This window comes from Monodelphis domestica, chromosome 4, assembly GCF_027887165.1.
Source record: "Monodelphis domestica isolate mMonDom1 chromosome 4, mMonDom1.pri, whole genome shotgun sequence".
Taxonomy (NCBI): Eukaryota; Metazoa; Chordata; class Mammalia; order Didelphimorphia; family Didelphidae; genus Monodelphis; species Monodelphis domestica.
In genome coordinates, this window is record NC_077230.1 from 71787793 (window position 1) to 71794706 (window position 6914).

The 6914-nt window shown below is 39.1% G+C and overlaps 1 protein-coding gene across 1 annotated transcript in view; it reads left to right on the forward strand.

Moving 5' to 3' along the window:
* Window positions 1-6914, forward strand: part of NECTIN3 (nectin cell adhesion molecule 3) — a 203227-nt gene that overhangs the window by 109352 nt on the left and 86961 nt on the right. The window lies entirely within an intron of this gene.

A 6914-nucleotide genomic window follows, 5' to 3' on the forward strand; every position in this document is an offset into this window, starting at 1 on the left:
AGCTAGGAAATATCTGAGGTCCTATTTGAACCCAGGCTATTAGAGCCTCCCCCCAAATTATCTGTACATATCTCTAATTCTGTATATACATGCCATCTTCTTGAACTGAAAATCATCTCTCTGAAGTTAGTTGACTGTTTTCATCTTTGTCTTCAGAACAGGGATGGCACATAGTAAACCCTTGATGAATGATTATGGATTAACTGATGTGATCACTTATCACTCATGAATTTATTAAACTTTCTTAGAGTCACAACTCAGAAAATCTTTCCATGGAGTGAATTCCATACTTGCTAATTTCAGCAGAACGTCTCTCATTTGTTCTAAGCCTCGCTAGAACTCCAGGAGCACTCTGCCTTTTCCTTTCCCTCTGTGGAGTATTAGATTTGGTGACTCAGTCTGTGTTTGCTCTAGCAGGCTTTTTAGAATGTGGTTAAAAGGCTCTTTCAGCCTTTTGTGTTTCTGGAGCACTGTTATCCCTGGCCAAGTGCCCCATTGTGGGAAACTGATGTGGTTTTTAGAAGTGATGTTCCTCTGTATTTGCTGGGTAACAAAGGGCTTCTGGTATAAACAATATTCAGGGGCAAACTAGAGATTTCCAAAGTGCCAACTGTAAATGGTCCTCAAGCCAGAGGAGGGAATCTTTTCTCTACGGGGGGGGGGGGGGGGGGGATTTGAAGGGGTTAATTACTTGAGTAAATACAGTGATGAGTTTAAAGGGTTATGGTGCTCCACAATTGGTACTTGTCACCTTATAATTGAGCCTTGGGGCAGAAATCTTAACTGAGAGCCAGAGAAAGAGACACCATTAGGGACAATTTGTGATGTCCTTACTCTAATAAAGCCCAAACATGTTCATTAATATTATCTTTCAACAGGAAGTAGTTCATTTATTTAATAGCTATTCATTAATCAAACCAAATGCCAGCGTTCATACCATAATTCCCTTTGTCTCACATGATAACAGGCAAGGAACAAAGGTCTTCAATTTCTAAAAAACAGTCCTAAATAAATTAGAAAAAAAGTGAAAGAGGTGGAATTATTGCACTAAGAATACGTCTAAAATGCTTGTTAAATTGAAAGATATACTTTTTTCCCTTAAGCATTATAAGAGTACTGTATCATCAGGAAGAAATGGTACCAGATTTTCTTAAGACTATAGTCTTACCTGATGGGAAAAGCATTCGACTACAGAAGTCAGAAAACCTGGGTTCAGGTCCCAGCCCTGGCATTTGCTAGCTGTGTGACCTTGAGTAAGTCATTTAATCTTTCTAAACCTCAAGTATTCAGTCCCTAAAATGAGAACAATTATATTTCTCTGGATAATTGTGAAGATCAAAGGAGATAATATATGTAAAAAGAGCTTTGTAACCACTGTATGACATTAATGTAAGTTATTAGGATGATCATAATTAGAAGCATTTCTAAGGGTGTAGGTGTTACAATTTCCTTTTTTAAACGATTAAAGTCAATTTAACCTCAGAAGTGGTGATAGGTCAATTTTCTATATTTGTAGCTGGTATTTTTAATAGTACCGTCTATATTTCTAGCCTCACAATGCCATCACTGGAAGGGATCTTAGATATCATTTGATTCAAATTCTTTATTTACCAGATACACAAGCAAGGTTCCAAAAAGCCTGAAAATACTTGGCGACACCAATAAATGCCATCTGCTATGGGAACCCAAGGCTCCTGGCTGCAAGTTTAGCTTTTGGCGAATATATCTAAATGCATTTATTCACATATAGAGATAACAGGTCCCTATTTCCAGTCTACTTTTTTCACTCATCTCATGTTATCCCACTAAATAATTATTAAAACTGAACATAATTGTAAAGAAGGTGAAGTCAGTCTTTAGTTTCCCCATTCTGGACCCTTTCCTGCTGATCTAGTACTTTTCTTCCTCAGATATCTATTCCTGTTCCTCTCTGTTGAAGCCTTTCATTCCTTTCAGCTCTTGAGAAAGGATTCAAATAACATTCATACTGAAGCTACCTTTAAGTCTGATACCTTCCCAGTTGGTTGTTTGCATTTGAGCAAGAAATAAGTCTTATAATATATATAATATATTATATTATTATATATTATATTATATATTATATGTATTATACATATTATATTATAATTATATATATAATTATATTATAATGTATATATAATAAAAAAAGTTTGAATTTGAGCAAAGAAATAAATAAGGATAAAGGATAAATAAATAAAGGATAAAGCTCTTAATTATTCAATTTTGGCCATTAGTGGATGGGGTTAAGGGTAGGGAAACTTAGGGCTCTCTTGGAACTCATGAAATCACACCCTATAGGTAGCCAGCCCTACACTCAGATGTTCTGTTGTCATTTAGCTAGCCAGGCTAATTATGAATTTAATACTTTGTGACTAGTTAATTCTGGTCCTTGAAATAGAATAAGGAAACTGAGAGAAATTATTACTTGTTGAAATAGAGAATGTAAACTGAGGTGAATTGTTTCTTCTGCAATGACTGCTGTTCTCTGGCTTGTGACTAGAGAGAACTGCTAAGGGGACCTGATGCTGCTGAATTGCTGAGGGATGCTGCCACCCAGGGATGCTGGTACAGAGGGGAACTACTCTGGGGAATATTCTGGGGTTTGCCTACTGATCCCTACTGATGGCTAATGGACAAACTATTTCCTAAACTCCTTCGTCCCTCACCTCTCCCTTAACCACCCTCTTCTGGAAGCCTTTGGCTTCCTCCCTCCCCCCCTAAGTAGACTATAAAATACTTTTCTTTCTCAGGTAAGGGGTTTATTGTGATAACAGGATGGGAAACTGAGGTAAGAGGAATGAGGATTTCCATAAACTACGGGGATAATTTTAGGAAGGTTTGAGGAAGTCACAAACTGTGACTCTAAGACAGTTAGGGAGATGGAGGATAACAGCAGTTCAAAATCTTTTTTCTTCTAAAGATCAGCCTGGCTTGTCTCCTTTCTCAGCTTCAACGCCAGAGAGAAACAAAGTTCAAAGTCTCTCAGTTTCTCCTGGCCAGCTCAACTCTCAAATGGACCACCAACTCAAAAGCCAAGGTTTTCCTCCTTGTCAACTTCAACTGCCCAGAGCCAGAGAACCCCAAAAACCAAGTCAGCCCCACTTCAGGCAGCTTTTCAACCTCCAGAGAGAGAGTGACTCCTAGTCCCCTCCCCCTGTCAGCTCAAACTGCCAACTCCTGGGAACATTCCATTTTGGAAATTTCTTCTTTTGATTGACAGATGGATCTCGCATTTTCTTGCATTTTGGTTTATAAGTTCTCTTAGTTTCTCTCCATGCCTCTACTACATCCTCCTTATTCAGCACTTTACATTTGATGCCAGGACTGTGGAGTCCTAGGAGGAAGATACGGGTATAAAAATTTTCTCTGTGGAAACAACATAGGATATATAATAATAGATTTCTTATTACTCCGAAGACAATTGATGGCACATTCACATGTTTAGGAGCTTGCAAAATCTATCTAAACTTGAGAGTTTACCATGGTAGACTGCCAAAATGGGACCAAACTTCCATTTGGATTCTGAAGCATCTAGAACTCCACACCCAAAGAACTTCCTTTTGGCTTTTGGCCTCATGAGACTATTCTGGGATGGGCCTTCTGGACTTTTGTCTCTACTGCTGGGGTGAAGATTGAGACTGTGGTCCCAAAGAATCTGTCTAAATTGTTTTGATTTCAGCCCCAATAAGAATAGAACCTCTAGACTCTGCTCTGGTGCTTTGCTAATTTGCACCCCAAGAGTATGGAATGGGGGGAGGGATCCATACTAAGAAATGGGAGAGGTTTGTGTTCAGTTGCTATGGAGCCTGTACTAAGGAGGCACTTAAACAAGCAACAAAGAGATCTGGATTTGTATAAAGTTTCATTGGTTTGAACTAGAATATCAGAATGTACCATCAGTTGCCTTCAGGATAATAAGTGATGTATAAGCCTGTGTTGATCCTATAAATAAATTCAAGGTCTTTTGCTGAGGATTTTTTTTAACTTCTTATCTTAAAATCAGCACTGTGTATTGGTTCCGAGGCAGAAGAGTGGTAAGGACTAGACAATGGGGGTTAAGTGACTTGCCCAGGGTCACATAGCTGGGAAGTGTCTGAGGCCAGATTTGAGCAGAGGCCTGGCTCAATTCACTGTGCCACCTAACTGTTCCTTTTTTTTGTAGAGATTGAAAAAGAAAAGGTGATAATAATAAAATGAAGCCCAACTGACATTGTGTGGCAATGCTGTTGATTAAAAGTAATCAAGAACTGATAATATTAGTAAAGAAAGAGAAGATTAGAGGGTTGTAACTTAATGAAAAAGACAAAAAACAAACAAACAAAAAAACCTCCCTAGAGTTCATGTTCTAAAATTTATATACATAGTGATCCCTCACCTATCATGGGAGTTATGTTCCAGAGGCCCTCTGCAGTAAGTGAAAATCTGTGAAGTAGCAGCATTATATTTATTTTATTATATATATATATATATATATATATATATATATTTTTTTTTAACCCACATGGAGCAACATGAGCAGAAGAGAAAAATAGATGTGCATCTTTTACTATCTTGATAACTCAAAAGAGGGTGAATCCAAGAGGGGAGAAAAATACTGAAAGTAACTAGACCAATTAATTAGCCATAAAAAGTTGCCCTCTGAGAAGTGATAGATGAATGAAACAACATTTATTAAGGCTTATTATGTGAGAAAGAGAAACATTCTCCAGACTTAACCATCTCAGGAGTCACTTCCTTCACTAGATCTGTCCCCCTCCCCCTCCCCCCCCCCCAAGGCACACACAATTTCAACTACCTTTAATGCTTTATCTTCCCTTGTAAGAATTTAAACTATTTGAGGGCAAGGACTGTCTTTGTCTTTGTTTCTATTTTTATCTCCAGTGCTTAACATAGCACTTGGCTTGTAGTAAATCCTGAATCAATGCCTCTTGATCTGGCCTGAAGATCAAGAAATAAATAAAAATAGAATTAAGAAATATAGAAATAAATTAAGTTGGGCAAGACCCACCCCTGTCCCTGCTCTCAGAGAGTTCACCTTTTAATAGAGGAAGAGAGCACATATAGGAAGTTTTAGCTGCCAGTCAAGCAGAGAAGCCCATGACCACAGTTCTAGCATCAGCAGAGCTGATGGCAATGAACCTTCTTTTTTTCTTTTTGAATATTTTAATTAATTATTTAATTTAGAATATTTTTCCATAGTTACAAGATTCATGTTCTTTCCCTCCCCTCCCCGCAAACCCCTCTGATAGCCGATGTGCAATTCCACTGGGTTTTACATGTCATTGATCAAGACCTATTTTTATGTTATTGATATTTGCACCAGGGTGATCTCTTAGAGTCTACATTCCCAATCCTATCCCCCTTGACCCATGTGATCAAGCAGTTTAACCCTTCTTAATGTTATTTCCACCAATAAAACCATATCCATTTCTGCTGTTGAACCATTAAATGGGGCCAGGATGTTCCTTTTCTGGGTCTTCAGTAATTGTGGCTGCTGAGGAGGTAGGAACCAGAGCACTTGCAGAAGTATTTGCCAGTTTCCATCTGCATCTGCGTGGATTCCCAGAACAGTGGCTTTCGTGGCAGGTCTAGAAGTAGGAATAGTGATCTGGGGGCCACTTGGACTCTTGCCCTAAGGATCAGGTGTTGTATTCATCACGATCTGGAGGGAGGTCATGGTGGTAGTTTTACATGCCTGGCACTCTTCTTTAGTTACTTCAGTTAGGTTGGTCGACTTGCCCCTTCATTGGAGTCGCTCAAGGCTTAGCTTTGTATCCAAAGACATTGCTCCATTGAATGATGACTATAGAGCTAATGATTTAGTGAGACTGACATGGCTATTATTGGGGCTTTGTGCATTAATAGAAATCGGTGTTTGTGAAGAAAGAGGCTGCAATCTTCCCAGGGTTGCTCATCTCAATTATGTCTGTATGGACTGGACAAGGAGCCAGTGTTTGCATGCTCAGAATTCTGGATTATTTCCCCTGGGGTCAGAAGGAAGGTGATGGTGATGCTCTATTTGGTTCACCTGACACACGTCACCTTATAGCTCTCCTTCTGGATCCTTGTTTGGTCAGGGCATTAAATAACCAGGTGAGTGCAGATAGTCCCCATGAATATGAAATAATATAGAGATGGAATTAACAAGACTTGGCAAATGACCTAATGGTGTTAAGGGAGAAGGAAGACTTAATCAGTGACTCCAATTGAAATAGTGATGTTGGGTAATGATATCAAAGGTGAAAAGGACAACTTCTGTATGGGGCATATTGGGTTATAGATACTGAAGGGACATCTCTAATAGATGGCCAGCAAGTGATACTGGAGTACAGGATGGATGTGCAGACATGGATGTTGTGGAAAGGAAACTAGACTAACAGTTGGTGGGGAAAGGGGCAACTGGGAGTAGCAGTTGGGTCTTGTGACTACCACTTCCTTCCTGTTGGGAGTGGCAGTTGGGTCTTGTGACTACCACTTCCTTCCTGCTGGGAGTGGCAGTTGGGTCTTGTGACTAGCACTTCCTTCCTGCTGGGAGTGGCAGTTGGGTCTTGTGACTAGCACTTCCTTCCTGCCAGGTTGCCCCTTCCCCCACCAACTGTTAGTCTAGTTTCCTTTCCACAATGTGTGTGTGTGTGTGTGTGTGTTTATTTTCTCCCATGGGAATGTCCGAGTTTCTTTATTAACCCGAGTATAACAAATAGAACATGTACACAGTATAAAGATGAACAAAGCATGAGAGGTTAACACAAATAATAAATACACCTTTTTTTTATATATCATATATAGCTACTTGCTTGGAAAAAGCCAGTTCTGATTGTAAAAAATGTATTCTATTTAATAGTTCTTCCACTAAAATTGCACAAAGTACATTCAATACTTTAAAATGATGGTAG